Below are 27,776 nucleotides of genomic sequence, written 5' to 3'. Positions count from 1 at the left end.
AAATACGTGGACGTCCTTCTTATTCATGAACCTGGCAAAACACAATCAGTCCTCATAAGGTTTTTTTATTTTTTTATTTTAAAGCGGTAATAATTCACCCTCGTTGATCACAAAGGGGACCAGCAAACATAACTATAGTAACTTGAACAGAGAAGTCAGTACTCAGAGAACCCAGGTGAAGAAGCCACTTTAGATTTTGTTTCAACAAGATGAAATGTAGGCCACTGCAAATTTTATTGCAGAAGACCCAGTGGACTTAACAGGACCAGAAATATAAGGTGCGAGTAGTTGTGGCAGAAGTCTCAGGAAGCAGTTTGTTGGGTTTCAGGTGTGTTCTGGCCCTATCCAGCTAGGTAGCGTGTGGACATCTGCTCTTCTGTTAAGGACATGCCACACAAAATTAAAGTGAATGAAACGAAAGGAATGAAGTACATTATTAGCATCAAAAAGCATAAATGATTACATTCAAAAAATAGTTAATCCTATTGGGCATCTTGAGTTTGGGGCAAATATTAAAAGTTTCTTCAGACCCTTTTGTAATTTCTACTGATTTCAGTCTCCAGAAAGAAACCCAGCACATTTCTGTCAGGCAGTTCTAAAAATATTTCTGTCAGGCAGTCCTAAAACATACAAGTAGCTCCTTTGTTACTGGGATGAGATGCATTTATCGACACAGTACCTTCCTCCTTAGTTGGTACATTTGCATTCCAGTGAGTATACTTAACACACAGAAATGTCCTCTATGTTAGTATCAGCAAGCAGAAACATCCTATACTGTAGTATCTTTAACTTCATGGAGAGGCTGCGACTACCATTACGAAAGATAACCACTTTCAGCCCAAGACCTGGATAGTGTATGTATAACACAACTATGGTACTAAAGAATGCATGGAACAAGACAATAAATAAATAAATAAATAAAAATTTAGTAGGCTAAGCTTTAGCAACAATTAAAGCAAGCTCTGTATTTTGGTATTTTTTCATGGCTTATTGCTATTCCCTTTGAAATTGTAAATGGATTTGGACTTTTTCAACAAGTTATTAAGTACTACTGAGTTATTGGCACCTTTTGGAGAATTAAATGACTTCATCTACACAGTATATGTCTCCGTGGCAACAAAACTTTAGTATAACAATACTATAAAATGTGCTGTATTTTATTTCCTTTATGTCTTAGCGAAAGACATTAACTAGAAAGAGTCATGTTGGAATGGTGACTTTATTGTAAATCATCTCATAACCAGTTCCTTTGAATCTCTAGACTCATTCCACTTTCAATAAACTTTACAAGAAATTTCATATTGCAAAAAGGCAATAATTAAGTGAATAGTATATGTATGAATCATAACAAAAGAGGATTAGAAAATATAAAATGCTTACAAAAGAATATGTTTTACAGTTGATACTTGTTTTCTGAAAAGAAAGTATTTGAATGAAACAGTATGGCTTTAGTCAAGAAGTTCCGAGGTAGGATTTCCATTTACAACTGTTACAGCGGCATTAAAATCAGTCAGCTCTGCTGACTTCCACTTGCTGACCATCTGCTGTTTTGCCAGCAGACCTGCTTTTCTGAAAAATGATCAGAACTTTTCTTATACATGAATATTGGAAAAGCCAGTCACTGCCTCTGTGATTTTACGGCACTCAGCACAAAGATCATAAAGTAAAAAGAATGCAATGGCATTAGGTATTTGTAGTAGCGCTGTTACATCCTTTAGAAAACTGTTATTTAAAATGTTACTAAGTATTTATTAATACTTATAAGTATTAATTATTACTTTTTACTTAAAAGTATCAGATTCTTAGCTCTCAGGAACCTGTAAAATGAAAGGCATAACTCCATCTTTCAGGATTTGATGTTCATAGCTTACTCTTCTGCCTGCCTGCCTGTCATAAGGCAATGCAGCCTTGTTCCTCCTCTCTGATTGTTCAGCTGCCAAATCCACAGCTTGTTTTCAAGTAACTGCAAAAATATACCATTGATCAGGACCTCAAGCAAACACACACTAGAAGAAGCGGCACTGTACTTTGCTTTCCTTGCAGACACTATCCTGGCTGGAATTAACATTGGCACTGGGGAAATACAAGGAGGCATGGAAGACCTGGGTAAGTATCTCTATTGTTTACATTTTGGTGAACAACAAAAGATTCAAGAGAACTGGTACAATTTTCCCCAGTGCTTTTCAGGTAGTTTTAAACACCATTCAGCTGGAAATTCTCATTTGAAAGTTTGACTGTTCACACCGATACTTGACATATCCTCCTCTATATTGATATAACACATTCAGGGACATTTATTTTCAGTTTTCTACCATTTTCTGTCTGCAGAGATCTTTTTAGACTTTTTTTTTTTTTTTTTGTGTATGTTTTCACCAGGTATTTGTTAGTCTTATTCTGTGTTAACATGTGTATGTGTGCTATACTGCTGTGTTTCTGAAGAGTAAAGTTCAACACTTGCCAAAAACAAGAGCTTAAGAGTCTTGGTTAGTAAACATGTAAATGTATTATTAATGTTAAAAAGCAAAAGTGGTGTATATGTCTAGTGGTCATATCTGAAGCCCTGTATTTACTCTCCCCTGCTGTATATCTCCACTTTAGGGACATATAAGTCCTATAAAGAAATTAAATCAAATGGAAATATACAGGAGGAAAAAAAAAATTATTGAATAGGCCTCCATAAAGGCAAACCAGTAATATTCCTTCATGAATGTGATACTTATGTGTGATCCTTGATTCTTTTTCTAGAAGAAAAACTGCTCTTGAATTCTTATCCATAAAACAGAGAAGGGTAATTTTAGAGAGGTGTAATCACTATTTCTTTTGCCATCACTAAAAAACACATCTGTTTATATTACTATTCCCTATATTACACATTTGACTGGTTTAAGAAGAAAATTTGCATTGTAAAAAGCTGTATTCTTGTGAACACTCTTTGTGCACTCTTAAGACATCATATTCAAAAATGTATTAAAGTTGATACATGGGGCAAATCGGAAGGCAGAACTCAGAAAGGGTCCCATACATTTTTAAGTATATAATTATCCAATCTTACAGTATACATATGTAGCTGAAGATTGGTCTGTGCATAGATCCACTGAGATTTTGTGTGCTACCTAGACTTCATTGACACTGACTGTTGAAAAGCACTTCACTTATCCTGCTTGCAGGACCATGTTGTTGTGCTTGCTCAATGTCCATGTGTTGTGTTGAATTTTCAGAGTGAAAGGCCCTGAATCCACTGACACTAAAATATCTCCCTATGATTTCAAGTTAGAGATTCAATCAGAAGATAGGAAACATAGGTTCAGTTTTCTCCAATTGCTTGAACTAAATTAATCTTGGCTTCACCTTGACCCACCTTAAGTGGGTCAATAAAGTCTGCATGAGGTATCTCAAATCTTTCTTCTCTCTCATTTTGGTTGGATTTTAGCTGAGTCTCCAGGTTTTTACAGATATTCTTGGGTCCCTAGATCTTACGAAGAGGATAACACAGCGCCAATCTAACTCTGAGGTATAAATTCCATCTTGGGAGTTGGCCATTTAAAGTTAGAGTCTACTTTTGCAGTTTTTTTTTTTTCTACTGGTCCTTTTTTTTTTTTTTTTTACTGGTTTTGCAATCCAAAACCAGTAAAAGTCACCACCATCACCAACAAAAAATGAAAGAAGAAAGGAGGAGGCTCGAGGAGAGGAGACCTGAGGAGACTCAAGGAGAGGAGACTCGAGGAGAGGAGAGGAGACTTGAGGAGAGGAGACTCGAGGATAGGAGACTCGAGGAGAGGAGACTCGAGGAGACTTGAGGAGAGGAGACTCGAGGAGAGGAGACTCGAGGAGACTCGAGGAGAGGAGAGGAGAGGAGAGGAGAGGACAGGACAGGACAGGACAGGACAGGACAGGACAGGACAGGACAGGACAGGAGAACACATGCAAACATCTCTTGATCTATATGAACAATTTTAATGCACTATATGTAATACTGTGATCTGATAAACAATACTTAATGAGATAATTACTTCATGCACCTAAAATATAATTTTCTCAAATGGATGTAAATAAATCCGCCATAACAAAAGGCCATCATTATGCTCCTGGGCTCCATACATGCTCACTTCCATGCATATCACTTATTTCCTGGACTAAAAAGTAGATGATTCATTGGAAATGTTTTGAGATACCCATTTATGAGTAACATCATTGCTTTTCAAAAAGCCACATTGTTAAACAGGTGAATTTATCACCTTGAACAGAATAAATCCAAGTAAGAAAAAGGAGTTGTCTGCTTTCATGAGCTTTAAGGTGTGAAAAGACCATTACTGTCACTTATTGCAGCTTTTTGGGTAACACGGCCTGCATGTTAACACCCACTAATTCTTTCTTCAAGTGATAACTTCATACATGGGCAACTTTCATTGAAAATGACTCTTGGGCAGAGAAAACAGGTTTATTCCCATTATCTGAGTATTAAGGTACATATTATCAGAGGTAGTCACTAATGGCAGTGGACACAAAGCTCTTCAGTAAGGCTGTACCGTATTCCAAGACATATTTCAAACTAAGCACCTCCTACTTTAATTTATAGGTATGTTACACTCACTTATGCCAAGATCCCTTACAGCATCTCTGAAAATTCAGATGCATGCCAGTGGCTGTTCCTCACTGCAGACATGACTCGAGTTGCTCACTTGAGGTAGCTGTCTCATTCCATACTGAAGGAAACATTGCTTTTCCCTTTCTGACTTGTCTCAGTTGGAAACATAACATGAGGGAATGCAGCTTTGTACTGCAGAACTCCCCAGACCTGGTCCACTTCCTATTTATATGCTTTCCAAGAGTTAACTAGGACATCTGCTAGTTCTTGATTAGCACTAAGCTGCTTAAAACACTTCCTGTAAGGCATATCTATTCTTTTTTTTTTTGGCAGGAAATGGAATCTGAGATGTTAGGTGAGATTCACTTTCTCATAAAATATCTTCTGTGAGCTACCTCCATATTGCTGAAGTTGTTATGTGTTAATGAAGTGAAGAAAAGGGCAGGAGAGTGGAGGTGCAAAGAGGTCTGAAAAACTTTAGATGTAGGAGGCAACTTTTCTTGTCATAAAAGCAGCAGCCTTGTACTGTAGAATTCATCAGAATAGGAAAAAAAAAAAAAAAAAAGATGATAGGCACTGGATAGGATGAGAGGCCTACAAAATCCAGTCTGAGCAGCAGTGACTACAGCTTCTTTTTACATAAAACTGGAGGACACCAAATGTAGCCCACATACATTAGTCTTAGAAAGAGGGAAAACATGCTTAAACTGAAACACTCAGGTAAGCCATGAAACTTCTTGTTACAGAATGTTAGTAATGACAATAGATTGAACAAATTTAAAAGGAGGATCATGAAATTAATGGGAGAAAAATCTTTTAAGAACTATTGAAGTCAGATAAACTCCCTCTGGCTCAGGGAGGGCCCTGAATTTCAATTTCAAGGAGTCCAACTGTTCTGGGAAGCATTATTCCACGCTCTTTCTGCTTTGTATTCTTCCCTTGGCACCTGCTAATGATTGCTCCAAGACCAAAGATATTAGGACTAAACCATATAACCCATTTTCATCTTTATGAAACTTTTAAAAAATCACATCAATAGGACCAGGATGGAAAATCTTCATTCTTTGTGGAGAAAATCTGTCAGCATCACTAGGATCATGTGTAATAATACTTGCTGCCTAATTGCTGTGAATGGCTTGGCTGTCTCCCTGCCAAAAGCTTGTCAAGGTGAATTATTATGCTTGAGGAATAATATCTGCAGTGAGATTTTGAAATTATTCTAGTTAGGTTGAACACTGCCAAGTCAATCACAAAGTATGGATATAGCTAAAAACTATTTTAACTGAAGTATCAGCAAATGACATTTTATGCCATTTCTTAAGAAAAAAAAAAACAAAAAAAAACATCGCACAATCTTAAATTTCCAGCCAGCTTGGCCACGTCATTTTCTCATCTATAATGCTACACTCACTAGCTTAGATTGATTTTTTTCTTCAATAACTACATTCTAAAATATGTATAAAATATGTTTCAATATCCATGCCATCAGTCTCAATTGTTCAAAAAAGTCTTTGATAGAATCCAGCATATTGCTATAGAAATGCCAGAGTTCAGCTGAAAAACATTTGGCTTTTCTCTGCCCTTTACCATCTGCCCACATGTTTCTTTGTACTGCACTTGTGGAAGTATTCTATAAAAAGAAGAATCTGATCTAGCCATTGAAAGTTTAGTCAGAGAGAACTGCATGGTTCCATTTTTCTCCTTCAGATACTTAGGTTGAACACTGAACACTGATTTACTCTCTTAGAAATATTTGACATGCCTGACATGCATCCATCTGGACTGAAAAAATCACAGCTGCCAAAGAACACAGATTCTTGCTGTCAGCTTCATGTATTACAGCTCATTTGACCATGGGGACATAACAAGAATATTTGCTGCTTGCTGTTATGTCTGTGACACTGAAATCCACAATGCCAAATCACATTCCCATTGCAACTGCACTGTCTTCAGTGTAACTGTGTAAAGCCATGATTTAATAAATCAAATAGAAAACCTGAAAGCCTGGGGTGGAAACACAGGAGCTCCTTACCTGATGAGATTAGGATTTGAATAAGTACTTCCCAGCCATATGGTTGATTTCAAAGTCAAAGACAAGAAGTCTCTTCTGAGTTCAGAAGAGATTTATTATTATTATTATTATTTTTTAACGTGATATTGTTGAGCTGCAGGTAGAAAGTTAACTTCCTTCCAAATCTGTTTGTCTTAATGCAGATCTTGGAGAAAAAACCCTCAGTAACAGCAAACTAAATGATGAATGAATATATTCAACAGCAGACTTATCTGAATTCATCATACCTCAGAGCTTTTTTGTTTATAGTGCTGGAGCACGTCAGGGCTTTGTTGCAAATCTGGATAATAAATACAACCATAACAGAGATGTTAGGCTTCCTCCTCTGAGAACCAGGTGGTTCTGCGGACCCCCATTAGTGAGAAATTTTAAGACCAAAGCTCTTATCCAAAAAAACCTGTAAGTCTAGGGAATCTTGGTTAGGGTCTTCTGGACTGACAGGCCCCTCACCACACACCTGCCTCTCTGAACTGCATATTCTCATCCTTCTCCTTCAAAATATGAGTAGTTCTTTATCCTGAAGCAACAATGACTACTGGGACTTTTGTCCATCTAGGACTGGAATAATTAAAAAAGTAAATCATCCCTGAATGTTAAATTTTGGCCAGTTCTAATTATAATTTAACAAACTGCATCTGCTCCACTGAATCTTAAACAAATATTAATATTACCAAGGTGAACCTGTGCTACATGCTTCTCCAAAATAGTGCAAAATGTATCAGTGTTAGAGTGAAAATTTTCTATTAAAATGTATTTTTCATGGAAACCAAAATAGTTATTTTAAATACACTAAACTAGTTTATCCATCAACAGGATCATTTCTATATTATAGACCTGTAACTAATCCATAAATAGTAAACTTTCTAAAATGAACATGCAAAGAGGCCCTGAAAGGTTTCTCCATGACCCAGAACAAACCAAAGTAATTTTAGAGCTTGAAAGTTATCACAAGAGTAGAAGCAGAATCTTCCAGCCATCTCCAACCTTCATGTCACAATGGAGAAAAAAGATCACCAACTCTTCTGTCTTGTTTAACGGCAGCACATAAGTATTCAAATATAACATACAAAAATACTATTTTATTTTTAAATAACAAAATTATCACATAATATATAAAAACAATCCCATAGAGATGTCCAAAACGCTCATTCTGAATATCAGCCCCAACTATGTGAAGTTTATATTGTGGTTCATCTATAATATCAAATATTAGGAGATTTAATGTGAGTCCCTATTATACTGCTGAGAATTCTTAATCAACTTTCCTTTAAAAATCTGAGCCATGTTAATATATTTCTTCATTTAAAATTGTTGAGAGATTCACACACCAATATTGTTTCATTTTAAAGGAAATGGATTAGGGAGAGCATAACACTGATGGCCAACTTCAACACGGAAGTTTTTATTGTGATGGGAGAAAATGTTACATTGTGCAAGAAGATCATAGAAGGTCTTATTAATTTAGTTTCCCATAAAAAGATTTCTGGAGATTTCCCATGAAAGTGAGTGCTACTGTTCCATTCTAGGTGTCTGATGAGAAGATTGGGCTTGTGTACCATCTCTCACCTCAAGGATAGAGGAACAGGACAAAAGACAGTGCACAGATTGAAGGCCACTGACCTCTCCTCTTAAGGAATAATGACCAGAAACCTAACTTGATATATTTTGTGAGAGGGGTGATTGTCTTACATAAATATATAATTTTTTGTGGTGTTTCTAAAACAATAAGCACACTACTTTCTAGAGATACCATTCTTCATATGTGTGTACAGAAATATTTGCAGTAGCACTAAGTAAAATTCAGTCTTTCCATCAGGCATTTTCAGTGTAAAATTTCTTGTACAAATTGAACAGATTACCCTACAATATCTAAGATTTTAATATACCTTTTAGTCCCAAATTAATGGGAGATGAAGTGTTATTTTTGTGTATTAGGTATTGCAGAAAAGAATTTGAAATATTTCAAAATTTGGAGACTTCATAAGTTTTTTTGAAAAAATCCATCTGATCCACATTTATCTTCACAACATTGAAAACGGCCATTTGCACAAGTTTACAAAACACTCGAATCATTTTAACATTACATTTTATTCTTCCCATTTGGGTCTCCCTACCTCCACACCATTTGGATGCCTGATGCCCCTTCTTCTGCTTTTACATGAGCAGTAAGCTAGCATCTTCTGTAAAACTCTGAGCATCGTGCCTCCTTCAAGTCAGCTTGCAGCTCAAGGTGAAAGCACAAGATTTCCTTATGGAAAGCAACATGTTGCATGACAGAAGGCAGAGCCCTTCAGCAGGCCCACACAAATGCAACATGGAGATAAAAACAATAGCTTCTATATGTCATTACACTTGTACAGCATCTTGTTTGCACTGAGTGAGAAGTCAGAAATATTTAGGTCAGCTCAACATGTGCAGAACTTCTATTTGGGTTAGTCTTATCCCAAGCATAAAAAATAGAACTGAGTGTATGATAATTAAAAACAAACTGACAGATCAGCAATAGCTATGCATGATCATTGCTGTTAAAGCAAAAGAAGCCTTTTAGCTAAGCTCTATTTCCAGCCCTAATATGAAACTCTACATCTTGGAAATAACTGGTTCCATATTTGGAGTGAAGTACAACACTAGCGTTATGGCTGTAACAGAAAAGCAGAAATATATCAGCCTTGCCCTGAGGACTTCTCTGAGCTGTACAACCAGCCTTAGGCATCCTTCCCTGTAGCCCTAGAGGCATTTATTTCCACATCTAATATTTCCCCCTTTCCACCTGTCTCTTCCTAATACTGAGCAGTCCTGGTCTGTCCAGCTGTTGCAGGCAACTTAACTTTGTTTTGTAGAGAGGCAATCCTGAGGTGGTATGCTTTAGGTTGTTTTTGCAAAACTATGGTCTACTTATGTAATATAAAGAGAAAGCAGCTGGCTGTAAGACCTTATTCTGTTTGTTTGTTTTAGCAACATGATAGGACTTTTTTATTGCAAAACATATGCTTGGGCACTTATATTTGATGCTACTGGTGTGGGGTTGAAACTATGAAGAACAAATAAGAAAGGAATTGCAAATGCAGCAAAACTTGGGTAATCTATTTATCTTGCCTCCCAAATCTACAGTGTAAATTAGGTGAAACTCTATTTCATGTCTTGGAAATGGTCGACATCCTCTGTGGAGATCTGCAGATTAATTACACTGTTAGTTAAACTACAGGACCTAATATGACCATTAAGGCTTAGAAATTCATAGAATCATAGAATCATTAAGGTTGGAAAAGACCTCCAAGGTCATCTGGTCCAAGCATCCCCCTACCACCAATATTACCTACTAAACATGTCCCTAATTACATAGTATCATAGAATATCCCGAGTTGGAAGGGACCCATATGGATCATCAAGTCCAACTCCTGGCACCACACAGGTCTGCCCAAAATTTTAGATCATGTGACTAAGTGCACAGTCCAAATGCTTCTTAAATTCAGACAGGCTTGGTGCAGTGACCACATCCCTGGGGAGCCTGTTCCAGTGTGCAGCCACCCTTTCAGTGAAGAACCTCTTCTCGATGTCCAGCCTAAACTTCCCCTGCCTCAGCTTAATACCATTCCCGCGGGTCCTGTCACTGGTGATAACGGAGAATAGGTCACCTGCCTCTTCACTCCCCCTCGTGAGGAAGTTGTAGACTGCGATGAGGTCCCCCCTCAGCCTCCTCTTCTCCAGGCTGAACAGGCCAAGTGACCTCAGCTGCTACTCATATGTCTTCCCCTCTAGGCCCTTCACCATCTTCATCGCCCTCTTCTGGACACTCTCCAACAGTTTTACATCCTTTATGTACTGTGGTGCCCAGAACTGCACACAGCACTCGAGGTGAGGCCGCACCAGCGCAGAGTAGAGCGGGACAATCGCTTCCCTCGATCGACTAGCAATGCTGTGCTTGGTGCACCCCAGGGTACGGTTGGCCCTCCTGGCTGCCAGGGCACACTGCTGGCTCATATTCAACCTGCTGTCAACCACAACCCCCAGGTCTCTCTCTGCGGGGCTGCTCTCCAGCATCTTGTCGCCCAGTCTGTACGTATAGCCAGGGTTGCCCCATCCCAGGTGCAGGACCCGGCGCTTGCTCTTGTTAAACTTCATGTGGTTGGTGATCGCCCAGCTCTCCAGTCTGTCCAGATCTCTCTGCAAGGCCTTTCCACCCTCAGCCAAGTCCACAACTCCTCCAAGTTTGGTGTTGTCAGCAAATTTGCTCAAAACACCTTCTAGTCCTGCATCCAGATCATTTATAAAAGCATTGAAGAGGACTGGCCCTAAAATGGGGCCTTGAGGGACCCCACTAGTGACCATCCACCAGCCTGATGTGACCCCATTTACCACAGCCCTTTGAGCCCTGCCTGTTGCTCACCCATCATAGGATGTTTTTGTTTAGCTGTATGCTGGACATTTTGTCCAGTAGGATCCCATGGGAAACCATGTCAAAAGCTTTACTGAAGTCCAAAAAAATCACATCAGCTGGTTTCCCTTCGTCGACTAGATGGGTGATCTTATCATAAAAAGAAATCAAATTTGTTAGGCAGGACCTACCCCTCATTTACCCATGTTGGCTGAGACCAATGACTGCATTGTTCCCCAGGTGCGCTTCAATAACTTCAAGGATCATCCTCTCCATAATTTTACCAGGCACTAACCTGAGACTGACAGGCATGTAATTGCTAGGGTCTTCTTTCTTACCCTTCTTGAAATTTGGCACGACATTTGATAGCTTCCAGTCCAATGGGACCTCTCCAGATTCCCAAGATAGTTGAAAAATAATTGAGAGAGGTCCCGTGATGACGTCAGGCAGCTCTTTAAGCACCCTGGGATGAATCCCATCCGGACCCATGGACTTGTATGGATCTAGATGAAGCAGCAAATCCCACACACTTTCAGGGTCGGTTGGGAGTTTGTCATTCCCACCGTCATGGTCCTCCAGCTCAGGGTACCCTGGGTCCTGAAGCCTGTCATCAGTGTTGAAGACAGAGGTGAAGAAGGCGTTAAACGTCTCTGCTTTGCCTATGTCCTTGTCTGTGAGGAGACCCTCCCGATCTAGTAGCGGACCTATGTTTTCTTTAGTTCTCCTTTTTCTGTTCACATATCTAAAAAAACCTTTTTTATTTTCTCCCACAGACATGGCCAGCTTCAACTCTAGTTGGGCTTTGGCCACACGAATTTTCTCCCTACAAACACGAACAGCATCCCTGTATTCCTTCCTCATCGCCTGACCCTCCTTCCAGCAGCCATACACTTTCTTTTCTCGCCTAAGCTCCAGTAGAAGATCCCTGGTCAGCCAGGCTGGCCTTCTGTCCCGCTTGCCTGACTTCCGATATTTTGGGATCACCTGATCTTGTGCTTTTAGGAGCAGTGCTTAAAGATTGACCAGCACTGATGGACACCAATGCTTTCAAAAGCAGTTTCCCAGGGGACCTTGCTGACTAGTTCCCTGAGCAGCCTGAAGTCTGCTTTCCCCATATCCAGGGCTGAAGTTTTGGTGGCAGTTTTCCTTCTGTCACCATAAATTCTAAACTCAACCACTTCATGGTCACTATGACCATGACGGCCGCCAATTGCCACGTCTCCCACAAGACCCTCTCTGTTCTCCAGCAACAGATCTAGGAGGGCACCTTTCCTAGTTGGCTCCCTTAGCACCTGCGCCAAGAAGTTATCATCTAGGTGCTTTATGAACCTCCTGGACTTGCTCGTGTCAGCCGTGTGGTGATCCCAGTTGACGTCTGGCAAGTTGAAATCCCCCATTAGGACAAGGGGAGTTGATCTCGAGGCATCTCTTAGTTCTGCAAAGAATAATTCATCGGCGTTGTCGTCCTGGCCAGGTGGTCTGTAACAGTCTCCCACAACGACATCCCCTTTATTTGTTCATCCCTTAATCCTTACCCAGAGGCTCTCAAGTTTGCCATCGCCAACTTGAAGTCCCACACAGTCCAGCCCATGCTTCACATACATTGCCACCCCGCCACCTCACCTACCCTGCCTGTCCCTCCTGAAGAGCCTGTAACCATCTATTGCAACACACCAGCCACAGGACTCATCCCACCAGCTTTTGCTTATTCCTGACTTCTTTTTATTTGTCTACTCTGAAAGATCAGTAAATACAAAATAAAGTCAACTCTCCACTCCCCGTGCCTCCAATATGTCAAGTGGACATATTGTAATTTGATCATTTTCTTGGAGTGACAGAAGTAACTTAAAAGTTTGCTAGGCTTTTCTGATAATGGTAAGTAACATCTTTGTTTTAAAGGAGATGTCCAACTCACTGGGCTGAAAAGAGGTCTGGCAAAGCTTCCCGTAATTTACTATGTGAGAATTAGTTTATTTTTGTCAAATTTTTTCAATTTTTGTTTCTTTTCAATTTTTAAAACCATTAAAAAACAATGTTTTTTTTTAATATTTTTTTTTAATAATAAAAAAAAAAACATTAACCTAAAATATCATCAAGCAGAAGATAGAGAAGGGAATTATTTAACTGACTGGGTGAACATCAGCTAAGTTTTATTTACTTATTTATTTATTTTTGAATGACTCTGTGAGACAGTGTTCCATTTGTAAGCCATGGCCATTTGGGAGATACTCTGAAGTGACTTACTATAGTTAGTGATGTACTATATTTGTCTTAAATGACTGCCAAAAAAAGGTTTTAATTAAAATAAACCAGTCAATGTAAATGGACAAAGCAAAGTAAGAGGAATAAATCTTTGTCCTATGAAAAATGAAGTAAAGAATTATATTTCTCTACTTCATATTACAACTATTTATTAATTCTTTATTAATTCAGGTTTCAGAAAGTCTGCATGTCATTTATGTCAGTACACCTCTGTCTTGTGAGCAGTTTTCATTGACAACATAAGCTTTCTAAAGCTTAATTTGTCCCATTTCCAAAGGCTGGATGATAACTTTATGAGCAACATTTGTGTTCTAGTACTAAAGACTACATATCTGTCATTTCACTATTCTTCCCCAGTAAGAATAAAACTTTGCATTCTCCTTGGAGGATGGACAGTTCTTCCATTGGGAAGATAAAATCATTTAGGAAATGGTGGGATGAAAATTCAAGCGAAGAAAATGCGGCACCATCCTTCTTAAGTACATCAGTAACAAGGGATGGTAAGTTGCTTTGCAGACTCTGCACACAAGCTCCTCCACAGAATGAAAACTGTCTGTGGCAGACACTGGAGAAGGGTAGGGGAGGGAGAAAGATTGCTTTGCAATTTTACATTAAAAGCAGCATTTTCTATGAAGGAATGCTCTGCTTTCTTCCAGATATTCAATATTTAAACCTCATCTGTGTTCAGATCCTTGCCTGTTGTTCTGTAGCTGCTATATTTCTAAAGAAATTCCCCTGTCTATAATTAAATGATTTTTGTCACTTAACAAACCTTCTTATGCAACTTTGAATACAAACAATTGGACAGTTGGCACCAAATTTTTGCTTTGGAAAAATAAACACATCATACTTATAAAATAAGAATTGCTAAACCACAAGTATTCACCTGGAAAATGACAGCTTCTAGAAAGTGTCACTGTCAGTTTATAGGCTTCACATGTACCTCATCCCCCTTTTCTTATGTTTGTTATATGTTAGCAGAATATCAGTGTTGCATTTAAAAATCAGAGAAGAAACAAGAAAAAAAATTAATAATTCAAGGGCATGGAAGTGGGAAACAGAAATATTTTGGAGTATTTTGGAGTGAAAAAGAATATTTTTTTCTGTCAATAATTTATTCTGTTGTCAAGAATCTTTTCCATCAAAAGCGTTCGTAAACCACAGTACAGAATGACATATATGATTTTAAAAAATAATTTCAAAATTAAAAAATATATATATAACCTTTGAAACTCAAAACAGGTAAACTCACCACATGTATACTACAGTGAAATTTTAGCAAAACTGAAATGTTTTCACAGTTTGATTTGAAAACGGTTTTACATATTATTACAATACAAATGTACATTATTTTGTTAAGGTTTCTTTAGTCTTCATTTTCTAGTAATTTTCTAATAATTTCTCTAGTTTTCCACTGAGACAACTCAAAAAGTGGTTTTCTACTCAAAATTAGAGTAGGTCAAAATATAATGTTAATATAGTTTATTGTTTAAATGTGTTTTAATGGGGAAATATTTGACTTTTAAAGAAAATTCAGTTTTCACTTGACCCTTCTAAATTTGGCAAAACAAAAATTTATTCTCTATTCTCAATATTTTTTCTCATATGGAGTCTATATTCCAGGAACATCTATTCAATATAAGTAAGGAGGAGAAAATTTAGTATTGCTACTTTTCCACTGTTCGTAGGTAAACAAATACAGAATTAGGCAAAAATCGCCTGCCCATTAGGTAGGTATCACAGTATCACAGTATCACAGATTTCTAGGTTGGAAGAGACCTCAAGATCATCGAGTCCAACCTTCGACCTAACACTAAGTACTCCACTGAACCATATCGCTAAGCTCTACATCTAAACGTCTTTTAAAGACCTCCAGGGATGGTGACTCCACCACCTCCCTGGGCAGCCCGTTCCAATGCTTAATAACCCTTTCGGTAAAGAAGTACTTCCTAACATCCAACCTAAACCTCCCCTGGTGCAACTTTCGCCCATTCCCCCTCGTCCTGTCACCAGGCACGTAGGAGAACAGACCAACCCCCACCTCTCTACAGCCTCCTTTAAGGTAACTGTAGAGAGCGATAAGGTCACCCCTGAGCCTCCTCTTCTCCAGGCTGAACAAGCCCAGCTCCCTCAGCCGCTCCTCGTAAGACTTGTTCTCCAGACCCCTCACCAGCTTGGTCGCCCTTCTCTGGACTCGCTCGAGCACGTCCATGTCCTTCCTGTAGCGAGGGGCCCAAAACTGAACACAGTACTCAAGGTGCGGCCTCACCAGAGCCGAGTACAGGGGCACAATCACTTCCCTCGACCTGCTGGCCACACTGCTTCTTATACAGGCCAGGATGCTGTTGGCCTTCTTGGCCACCTGGGCACACTGCTGGCTCATATTCAGCCGACTATCAACCAATACTCCCAGGTCCTTCTCGGCCAGGCAGCTTTCCAGCCAGTTGACCAGGTCTAGTTGACCGTTATGCCAATATATTCTATCATCTACTTTCATATACATTCTGCAGCCCTATAGATAGAACTGTATATGCTCTAGAATGTCTCACAGTCACCTCTCCACATAAATGAAAAAATAATTCCTTTTTACTTTGATTACAATGTTCCCTAAATATTTGTCTTTATTCTTCCAAGATGCTTGAAAAATTGATCTTCATGAGAATGAAATAAACCACCTTTTCTACACTTTATCCAAGCTAAATATTGAAATCCTTGCATTTAATCTAAATTTGTACATACTGATGTTCTAGCTATGTCAAGTCTTGTTGGTATATGTAAAATTTTAAAAGGTACACATATTTGATAGTTTGAGACACTACATTCCAGAAGAATCTTTGGAACTTGTTTTTGAATAGAAAAAATACATTTTCAGTGTATTTTTACTACATCTCTGCTTCAGAGCATAATTTTGAAATAAGGATTCCCTTTCATCTGCAAAAGTAATTTAACTGCATGCCATGCCAGAAATATGTAATACAAACAAAAACAAACAAAAAAACCATATATTTGGAGACCCAAACTGAAACCACAGAACCCCCACAACCAAAGAGTTAAGGCTAAAGTTAAAAGAAAGATAAACAAATAAACAATTATTTCCTTATGAAACCTTAATGTGAATTATGACCTTCTAAAAGATGCCAACAAAAAAATTCTGGAAATTGAGATCTTTTGCTGGACTGAATTTCCATTGAGTTCAAAGAAAAGGCTCACATTAACTTCAGTAAGCTTTATAGAAAGCCATTGATCTTGTAACATGTAATGTCATAGTGATAGTAATGTAAAAAGGGACAGAGGCATTTGAAAATGTAGATAAGCAGCTGGTATGACTGATGCTTTCATCTTTGTTTCTCAGAGTAGCTCTTTATATTCACAGAATACAAAGAAGCATAGAATGGGTTGGGTTGGAAGGGACCTTGAAGATCATGTAGTTCCAACCCACCTGCCATGGACAGGGACACCTTCCACTAGACCAGGTTTCCCAAAGCCCCATCCAGCCTGGCCTTGAGCATTTTCAAGGATGGGGCATCCACAGCTTCTCTGGGCAACCTGAGGATGCACTCAGTCACACCGTCCATCTGACAGACCATTAAATATTACCAGTCCCAGTACTGACCCCTGAGGAACACAAATCTTTACTGATCTCCACTTGGATATCAAGTTTTTGAGCACAACACTTTGAATGCTACCATCCAGCCAATTCCTTATCTACCAAGTAGTCCATCTGTCAAATCCATGAAACTCCAATTTAGAGATAAGAATGTTGTGTGGGACAAATGTTTGGCACAGAAGAGGTAGATGACATCAGTTGCTCTTCCTTGATTCACTGTTGCGGTAAACTTGTCATAGAAGGCCACCTCATTTGTCAGGCACAATTTGGCCTTAGGAAGACCATGTTGACTGTCTACTTAGGAGGAGCTGTTCCATAATTTTGCTGGGCACAGAGGTGAGGCTGACTGGCCTGTGGTTCCCTAGGTCTTCCTTTTTCTCCTTTTTAAAAACTGGAGTTTTATTTTCCCTTTTCCAGTCACTGAGAACTTTACCAGACTGCCACAACTTCTCAGATATGGGTAGTGGCATAGCAACTTCATCTGCCAGTGCTCTCAGGACTCTCAGATGCATGTCATGAGGTCCTATGGATTTGTGCACATTCAAGTTCCTTAGATGGTCTCAGTAACAAAGCATTCTCAGTAACTTGATAATCATGTATCTTAGATTTTTCATCTGAGAAAAATGAAAAGCTTAATTGAATATAAACAGTCTTAATCACTTGTTTGCTCTTTAATGTAGTGTCTAGAAAAAATGCATTCTACAGGGTGAACTTAGAACAATAGCTGTCAAAATGTCTAAATGCCACATCCTTTTCAAAAACTTTCAGACTTTAGGTCTATTTCTAGAATTCTCTTTCTTCTTCTTTAGTCTAAATGGTTGCTAGTGAAGACAGGTTCAGTGAGATTCTGGATCTGCAGCAGCTGAGTAGATCTCAGTTGATAATTTTACTTATTATCTATCTTCAGTATCAACAAATTTAGCAGGAGTTTGAAAAAATACGGTCAGTTCTGTTTTTTATCTCATGGAGTGGTATCTTCAGATAACAACACTGTGATCTGTTTCCATTATTTACACAGGACATGGTGGATCTTGTGTCAGGTTAGTATAGTGTTGACTAGCTGTTTATCTAGTTTTTGTTATAGCTAGTAAAATATTTCCATATGAATTTTCTTCTCTTTTCTTTCCTTGTAATTTCTTTCTTTCCCTGTTCCCATGAAAAAGTTCTCTTTCTTGAAATACTATTTCCTATCCCTTATTTTAAATTAAAATATTCAATCTATTTTCAGAAAATTATTATGAACATATTTCTGAGCTGTTCTCCAAATCCTGTGATTTTTTTTCTCCCCTGTGCTCTGTTGAATATATGATGCACTCTGACAGTTCGAGGAATCCCTTCTTTGTCTTTAATAATTTGCTTGTCTTCCATTGGTGAGTTTTTGCACCAGGTTCCAGTCTTTTTGCATCCAGGTTTTGCATCTGTCCAGTGCTACCATGACATATATGAATTTTGTAAAGATTTTATTCTTAAGCTCTGTTTCACGTCAACTGCTGGAGAGTGTCCAGTATCTCATCTCTGACTACCTGGCCCATCAAAATAGATTATAGGAGCAATCACTGGTGCAAACTTCACCTTTTTGCAGAATTGGGCTGAATCCTGTCAGTAGAAGGAAAAATTTCAGAGTGGGACAGAGGAGTAGGTTCTCTCTACATAGGATCAGTATTTAGGAGGCCCTAGAAGAGAGGTGACAGAGACACTCCATCAATAGATTCTACAGTACTGTACAGGAGCATCAAATGACACAGTTCTTGAAAACAAAATAATTATAATCATAATCATAATTTTCCTATTCTGATTATCAGTGGGGTTGGTGTAAACATCTAAGACTGACAAACTGCCGAATAAAAACATAATTATATTCGATGCAAATGTCAGGCACCTGATGTGGCTAAAGGTGAGACAAGGAGAGAAGCAGCAAAATGTCCTCATCCTTACCAAACTCTAGGGGCACACTGTGGAGTAACCACTGCGTAGGTAAAAATGAGATTTTAATTCTGTGCAAAAAGCCTTGAAGTCATGACGAATATTATCCACAGGTACAAATTTACATGGATGCAAAATCTCTCATTTTGGTGTCTTTGAACATTACTTTTACCAAAGAGATTTTCTAATTAAACTGTAACAGTAGGTTTCTTACTTCAAACAGCTTTAGAAGGACAAATGGTTATTAAAGCTTAAAGGCCTTTTGAAGGAATAAAACTTGAGGGTTTGGCTAAGAACTGTGGGTCAGCCTTGAATGAATAAGAAGACACGTTCTAGCTCAGCTGCAGGCTAAACTGGAAACAAAATCCTCATTTAGCATTATAAACAGTTTTGACTTCTAGAAGAACGTGTCCTTCTCTCAACTCTTCTAACATAAAAATATACAATTCCTGTTCTGGGACAGAATTTTCCAACTGATTTTACTGATGGTGGAATAAAGAACAAGGAAGATATACATTGAATGTATGTCTGCACAGACTTCAGAGATGCCAGATTAACACACTGGCTGCTAGAGTGGCAGACAGCTCTTAAGAGCAAAAAAAAAAAGGTAGTTCCTAGAAGTGTAATTAGAAAAACAGAGTATGCAAAGATTTACTACTGAGTATCATGATAATTGATTTTAGCCTATTTAATTGAAGTAAAACAAATCTATTTTATTGAAATCATCAGCATAAGAAAATATTTGTTTTGCAGTAAAAGCTATAATTTTTAAAAGCTCAAACCTAACCTTTTCAATCAAACTGGAATAACATCTTTCAAAGTGTTTGTGTGGGGTGGGGATGGGCAATGTTTTCAAACCAATATAAAATTACTAAAAAAGTTTGCTTGCCTGTTTGTTTGTTTACTTTTGATGATAAAAGAAAGCCACAATCTCCAACAAAAATTAAAAATGTCTATGGAAAACAATTCGATGAGCACTTGTAGTAACTCAGAGACCTCACACATTGTAAGGAATTAGCAGATAATACTAGAATCAAAATTATGAAAGAAAGAGGGAAAGAAAGAGAGAAAGAGAGAGAAAGAGAAAGAGAGAGAGAGAAAGGAAAAAAGGAAAGAAAGGAAAGAAAGGAAAGAAGGAAAGAAGGAAGGAGAGAAGGAGAGAAGAAGAGAAGGAAAAGGAAAGAAAGAAAGAAGAAAGAAGAAAGAAGAAAAGAAAGAAGAAAGAAAGGAAAGAAGAGAAGATAGAGAAAGAAGAAAGGGAAAGAAAAGGAAAGAAAGAAGGAAAGGAAGAAGGAGAGGAAGGAAGGAAGGAAGGAAGGAAGGAAGGAAGGAAGGAAGGAAGGAAGGAAGGAAGGAAGGAAGGAAGGAAGGAAGGAAGGAAGGAAGGGGGGGAGGGAGGGGGGGGCGGGGAGGGAGGTCTGGCTAGGCAGACCATTCTGCCTTGTAGTTTGGGCCCACAATTAGAGCACATGCAGTAACAGTGAACAGTGCAGTAAGACGTGAGAAGCAGTGCTGCAAGATGGCCATGGTGGCAGAGGGGACAAAAGCCCTCCCTATCCCACACATCCAGGCACCAAGAGAACGAGGCACGAGGTCGTTTTATGACCTCCTAGTGTCTAACCAATGAGATAAGAACTAATTTGAATACATCTGCATGCTCTGCAATCCCATGTCTGGCAGCTGGAAAAGTACTACATAAACCTGCCAGTGTAGGGCCAGGTTGCATAATCTCCCATCAGACAGGTGAAAACATTGTTATCAAAGGCACTGCACTCTTCTGTGGAAGTCAGGGCTCCTGACAGTGAGCAGGTGGCCCTCGAAGAGCCTGCAGGTGTCAGTCTGAAGATGAATCCCTTTTAGCCAAAGCAAAAGCCCTCTCTGACTTCAACAAGCTGTGGATCAAGACTGTGTCCCCTGTCAGAGGGAAAAGCCCTATGTACAGGCATGTGGGATGGAGCAAAGAGGGAGACATGATAGTTGAAATACGCCTTTGGCACTAAAGACTTCATTGCTGGCTGAAAACAAAGTCTGTGCCAAAGTCTGGGGCTCTACTACTCACAACATTTTTTCAGTCCCCTATCAAGGTGTACCTTATCCAAAGAAATGCTGAGAAATGATAATTTAACAGCAATTTGGGAACTAGATGGTTCAGTCTAGCACTGCCTTGTATGCCCCTAGCAGTTGCCAACAGAAAGGCCACTTTTGTAGGAAGATAGTAACAAATACAAATGAGAACAAGAGGTCTACCAAAGAAACAGGGCCCCAGAAGGAACACAGCCATGGGCAAATAAGGCAGACTCCAAATCCATTATTTTATTGGTGGTACCACTAGATGGTATCCATTCTCCAACTTTCCACATTTTTTTTTTCACCAGTTGCTTTGTCAACCTGCAGTGGCACAAAAGTACACATCCTGAGTAAACTTAATCAAGTACTTTGGGAGTCTAAGCAAGTGTATCCTTTACTGTTTTTCCTTTTTCTTTTCTTTTCTTTTTTCTTTTCTTTTCTTTTTTTTCTTTTCTTTTCTTTTCTTTTCTTTTCTTTTCTTTTCTTTTCTTTTCTTTTCTTTTCTTTTCTTTTCTTTTCTTTTCTTTTCTTTTCTTTTCTTTTCTTTTCTTTTCTTTTCTTTTCTTTTCTTTTCTTTTCTTTTCTTTTCTTTTCTTTTCTTTTCTCTTTCTTTTCTTTTCTTTTCTTTTCTTTTCTTTTCTTTTCTTTTCTTTTCTTTTCTTTTCTTTTCTTTTCTTTTCTTTTCTTTTCTTTTCTTTTCTTTTCTTTTCTTTTCTTTTCTTTTCTTTTCTTTTCTTTTCTTTTCTTTCTTTTCTTTTCTTTTCTTTTCTTTTCTTTTCTTTTCTTTTCTTTTCTTTTCTTTTCTTTTCTTTTCTTTTCTTTTCTTTTCTTTTCTTTTCTTTTCTTTTCTTTTCTTTTCTTTTCTTTTCTTTTCTTAAATTAATATATTTGCTTCTGCTAGACTTCATATGTATGACAAACAATACAAAAGGAGTCAGATGCATCTATTGCATCTGTCAAAGCTAATTATTGTAGAGCTACCTAGCCAGGAATATGGCTTGACAGTCAGATCTGCTAGCAGCATGTTTCAGTCTCTGAGCTCTTTGACACAGTCATCTGGGAAGTGTGCTGCCAGAGAAACACAAAGGACTGTGCTGTACAAAGCAAGAGGTGAGTGAAGAGCCTGGAATTCAACAAGCAAAGTGCCCAAACCCATCTTTCGAACCTAATGTTCCCCATTTAAATGCAATGTTAAGTAACAACAGTCAAAAATCTTTGCTTCCTCAGCAGGAGTATCAGCTAATAGAGTGACTGAGGAATTATCACTCAGCTGGTTTAGATTACAGTGAGCAGCTTATACTTTCTGGCTAATAGAGTAACAGGTGGACTCTGTTTATTTTTCATTCAAGGGGCTCTTTGGAATTAACTGTAAATTACACTAATGCTTTTAGCTTCTTTGACTTTAATGATTTTACTTGAAAAACATCTCTTTAAAGTCCTTCACCTTAAAAGCAGCATAAGTAAAGGCTCTGTTATTTTAAGTAAAGTTATTACTGCATTCTGTTCCCACTCCCGGGGTTTTTCTTCAGAACTGTAACACATAAGAATACTTGCTGCAAAATAATAAAGTACGTCTTTTCTGCAAAATACTAAACTGAGTTTCAGCAGCTTTTTTTTTTTTTTTTCTTATAGCTATATTTTTGATCCTTTTCTCGTGTATCTAGATGTAATTTTAGCCTGTACTTTGCTTTTCATTGTTAATGGAATGCTGTGGTAAGACAGCAATTTGCTTTACAAATGTGTGTTCTTCATAAACAGAAAGAGACAAGAGTTAATGTGTTGGTTGTTCTGTCTATAAAGCAAGGAACTGTTTCATCTTCACGGGTTTCTCAGCTCTGTCACTCTTACTCAAACTTTAACAGGAAACAAGGAAGAGGAATTTTTCTAGAAAGATGAGGTGCAGCACTGCTACAGGTACAGGGAAATCATACTATAACACAGTTCACAGTGCTCAGACCTAGGTCTCCCAACTTCCATAGCAGACTGAAAGAAACTCAAATCCTTGGACCAACAGCACATCTGTCAGCAGCTTGCCAGTTATGACTCTGGTTAAGCAAGACACTGCAGTTGACTGTGGAAATCCATGAGGCATCTCTGATTCTGGCAGGTTAGAGAAAAAGAAAGTTTATCAGAGAAGCAGTAGCCTGTTGCTAGTTAGTGCAAACGTGTTGTGAGTTAGACAAAGAGAAGAGATTGTGTAAAGTGTTTTAGACTTCATGCTTAGAATCAAAGTGATCATGATCACAGAACCATAGAACTTTCTGAGCTGGAAGAGGCCCACAACGGTCATTGATTCCAACTCTTTGCTCCACAAAGAACCACCCAAAAATCAGCTGTTATGTCTAAGAGCTTTGTCCAAATGCTTCTTGAACTTCAGCAGTCTTGGAACTGTTACCTCATCAAACTATTAGACATAAAACTATTAGAGAGTCTCCAAAGGAGAGCTACAGAGATGATGAAGGGTCAAGAGGGGAAGACATATGAGGAGCAGCTGAGGTCGCTTGGTTTGTTCAGACCAGAGCAGAGCAGAGCAGGCTGAGGGGAGGCCTCATGGCAGCCTGCAGCTCCCTCACGAGGGGAGCGGAGGGGCAGGCGCTGAGCTCTGCTCTCTGGGGACAGCGACAGGACCCGAGGGAACGGCCTGGAGCTGGGACAGGGGAGGGTCAGGCTGGGTGTTAGGGAAAGGTTCTGCACCCAGAGGGGGGGTCAGGCACTGGGACAGGCTCCCCAGGGAAGTGGTCACGGCACCAAACCTGCCAGAGTTCAAGAAGCGTTTTGGCAACGCTCTCAGACACGTGGTCTGATTTAGTCCAGGAGTCAGACTTGATGATCCTCATGGCCCCCCTCCATGTGGGAGGAAAGTAAAAGGCCATAAAGAGCGGGCTCATGTGATACTCAAAAATCATACTGTTCTGAAGATTTACCTGTCCTGTGACTGTCTGCCTCAAGCTTTCTCTACTAGTTTCATAATACAAAATTCACTTGTATACTTACCAGCAACATTATGTCCCTGCACCATCAATCTGGAATGAAAAGGGGAACAAGGGTGCAATAGGTGCCTTGTAAGTGCCTCCATCAAGTGGCTACAGACCTTTGTAGAGTTGCATTGATTTATGCCTATTCTGGAAAAAATTTTGAGAGCATGTGACAATGACAAACAGCAATGTACTCACTTCTTACATACTGAACACTAAAATTCATAAAACAAACTCATTTAAGGACCAGTTACTCAGCAAAGAAACTGATGTGCTCTCATCCCTACTCTCAGTTTAGAGAAGCAAATGGAATTTTCCAAATCCTCACCAAAACTGTGGACTAGCTTGACTCCTTTGTAGACAAGATACATACCTCATCTCAGTCTGAGGTGGTGTTCCAGCAAATCCCAGCTGATTTTCTGATGGCTAATAATAAATATGCTCCAGCTAAGGCTTTCCTACATTTGGGTTAAGTATGGAAGCTGTGTTCTCTGATCTTCTTTTGTAACAGCTTCATACTGAAGTGCATCTTCATACTGAAGCTTTGAATGAAGCATTTATCGTACTTGATTACTCATCTGCTCAACTTCATAATTTTGTAAGCACTCTGCAAGTCGTCCTGCTCTCTTTGTGAAGTTGGCTTGAAATTGACCAATGGGTCCTGAAAGTCATAAGAGAAAAGTGCAGAGTGATGTTCAAGACAGTGAGACAAACACAGCACATGGTAATTTTTCCTTTGGTTTCAGGATGAAATGCTGATGTGAGACACCAATTACACAGAAGGCTACAAAATACAACAACAAACATACAAACAAGCAAAAAAAATGACTGTTTTTGCTTACTTAGAGATTAACTTAAACCCCACAGAAAAAAGAAGTGCACTGCTCCAGTGACAATGGCTTGGAGTTGTATACTGGACAGCTGTATACATTTCCTTGGTTTTTACAGCCAGGTGTTGGTGAAAATACAGCCCAAACACAGCAAAATAAGACATAACAAACTAGTTGGTACAATGCCAGTCATGCCAAATACTTCTTACCATTTGAGAGGAAAAAGAAGGAAGGAAAGCAGGGTATCTCAGACTGTTCCTTTCCTCATGGAGAGAACAACTATGCTTACACCTTTGTGTTAAGCCACAACTGCTCTCTTTTTTTTTCTCTTTTTAAGCTCTGACTACAGACATATTTAAACATCTACAAAAATTCTATTCGGCTGGACAGAGGAAGTTTTTAGGCTCTGAGATCGATGTAAATCACTTGTAGATGTAAATCACTTGTAAATGTAAATCACAGAATCTGCCTTAGCTACTCTTCCAATAGCTACTGAATTCCAGGACTTAGGAAGAGAAAGTGTACAAGATACTGCAATTCCTTACAATTTATTTTAGGAACCAATAAATAAATAAATAAATAAATAAATCACTACTTAAAAGTGGGTTTTGTAGTTAGCTTTACTTCAAAGAAATGAAGTTATTCCCTGCATCTAAACAAACTACCATCATTCCTTTGGTGTTAGTCTAACCTCTGGATTACAGGTTTTCATACATTAAAGCTGCACAGAACCAGCAGGTAGTGCAAGAAATATGAAATCTGCTACTGTCTGGAATCCTCTTCTAAACCTTTTTCTACTGGCAAGCTATGGAAAGAAAAAAAAAAAGAAAAAAAAAGAAACAATATACTAGGAAGTAGAGTGATGCAACAGACATACAGACATTCAAGATACTTCTGTCCATATTTGCTTCATGAGATGATTTACTGACTTTCTTCAGAATCCCAAGTTTCTCTGTCTTATACAAATTTTTTGAAAGTCTTCATTTAAAGCTAAAAGATCAAAGTGCCCAGAGGAAGTGCTTGGCCACTTACCACTTGTATTTCCTGAAGATAAATAATACTGCCAGGTGATCCAGGGCTTCCAACAAGGAAACAATTTGTATGCTGTGTTTGAAAGGGAGCTGAGTGCATGCCAATAACAAATAGTCTGTACTTATCTGATATATTACTCCTCAAATGGATAGCTTGACACTATTCAAAAAGATGAATAGCGTGGACCACACAGGCTTAAAAAAGTCAATCTGTACTTTCTCTGACTGAATAACGGTGGGCTATGCCACCCCAATATATTTTATCCCTATGCCAAATATTTCACTCAGCCATATCTACCCTACACATCCTGGGGGCGTTAGCCCTGGGTCTGAGTAATAATATTGTTGTATCTCTATTCACTTAGCTTGGTCATTATTATTAGGACAGAGTGTCTAAAGATCACAAGCAAAATTAGAGACCGAACAGTCTGGGCAGTGTACAGTTTGAATAGATCTTACTGACAGACCAATATAATCTCTGAACTCCAGTTGTGGCATATGCATCAGCCTACATGAAAAGCTGGAGAAACTGTTCAATAAAAAGATTGAGAGATTTTTTAAGCTACAGTTATGTGAAAGAGATGACTTCTAATATAAGATAGTTCTTTAATCTAGTTGATAAAAGCCTAACAAGATACAACAGGTGAAGCTAGACAGATTCAGACAAGAAGTATTAATTACATTATTAAGAAAGGGTGGTTAACCATTGGAACAACATATCTGTGCCTGTGCTAGATAAATCCTAATTTATTCAGGGTAAAATCCTGTCTCCAGTTAGAGTCATCAAGAAATTTGGAAGACATGTTGTACATATGCCTAAAGGATGGGGGGCTCCAACCCAAAAAGAGGGTATGGGATTGCTGGAGAAATCATAGGCATCTATGTGAGACATTTTGCAAGAGTAGAGATCAGGTCACTGCAATGGTCTGTTGTTACCTGAAACTCCTGGAATAACAAAGCACCTTTTCTGTCTGTTATAGCTAGCTGTTTGAACAGGGAATATCTGAGGGAAGCACTCAGAGGAGACAGAAAGACAAAATAGCTTGTCTAGGATGAAAAATATGGCATCATGATGATTAGACTTCTTTACTATCTGCTCTTAGAATAGATGTTCCCAAGTAGACCATGTCGTCTCTGTCTGTGACTGGTTATGCATGTCTATGGAACATCTGACTTGTATGAAAACTTCTAGCCATTTCAGTAATTAGAATCTGGTAGGACTTTATATATATATATATATATATATATTAGAAAAAGAAGGGCTAGATCTATTGTTAGCTGACTTCTAATCTCTTGTGTCTCAAGTCTGTATTTTGTTGCTGAAAGGTAATACATTCAAACACATTTCTACATGTATTTATTTAAGTTTTCCTGAAGCTTCAGCACCTGGGTTCTTTAGGTTCTATCAAGAACAGTACAGTTAGACTGTAATTTGTTTCAGAAACAACATTTGGAATTCTTTGGAGTACTTCACGAAGTCCCATTATCAGAGTGGTAAGATAACATACTATTACTAAAAAGAACAAGATGACATGTTTGATATGCCCCTGGGCCATAGTGGATTGCTTGGTTACGTGATATGAATTCTTTTTCTCCTATTATTCGTTGCATTTTCATGCATGCTAAAATATGCTTATGAATACTGCAGTTGTGCTGCTCTTTGTAGTTGTGACATTCTAAAACAGGAAAACAAAAATAACAAAAGAAAGAAGTCCATATGGGAGGTGTTATCTTTGATCAAACAACTTCCATCACTGGAAGAAAAATTTTCAGGCTCATAAGTCTTTTACCTTCCATCTTTAAGAGATGTCAAGGATACCATTTGCAAGCGCTGAAAGGGTTCTAGATGTGTTCTTTCATCCAGATTTTGTTTCTGAAGACCACAACACTGTTAGGAAAATAATTCTGTGTGCAAGTAGTAGATTTGACAGAAAGGACCAGGCACTCAATGGGATCCTTGGCATCTACTCTAATACCAGTAAGAGACTGCAATATGTTTACTTGGAACTATTTCATCAGGCTTTCCTGAACTGCTGGATGCTTGTGGATG

At 38.6% G+C, this 27,776-nt stretch overlaps 1 long non-coding RNA gene across 1 annotated transcript in view; it reads left to right on the top strand.

Moving 5' to 3' along the window:
* The first annotated feature begins 1,874 nt into the window (after positions 1–1,874).
* Positions 1,875–27,776, top strand: part of LOC310889163 — a 59,682-nt gene continuing 33,780 nt past the window's right edge. The window contains exon 1 of the long non-coding RNA XR_014576413.1: positions 1,875–2,106. This is a non-coding gene — a long non-coding RNA (uncharacterized lncRNA). The remainder of the gene's footprint in view (positions 2,107–27,776) is intronic.

The sequence above is a fragment of the Anser anser genome (genome assembly GCF_964211835.1).
Source record: "Anser anser genome assembly, chromosome: Z".
Classification (NCBI taxonomy): Eukaryota; Metazoa; Chordata; class Aves; order Anseriformes; family Anatidae; genus Anser; species Anser anser.
The sequence above is the reverse complement of the archived record's forward strand: the minus strand, read 5'-3'. Positions and strand labels throughout refer to the sequence as shown.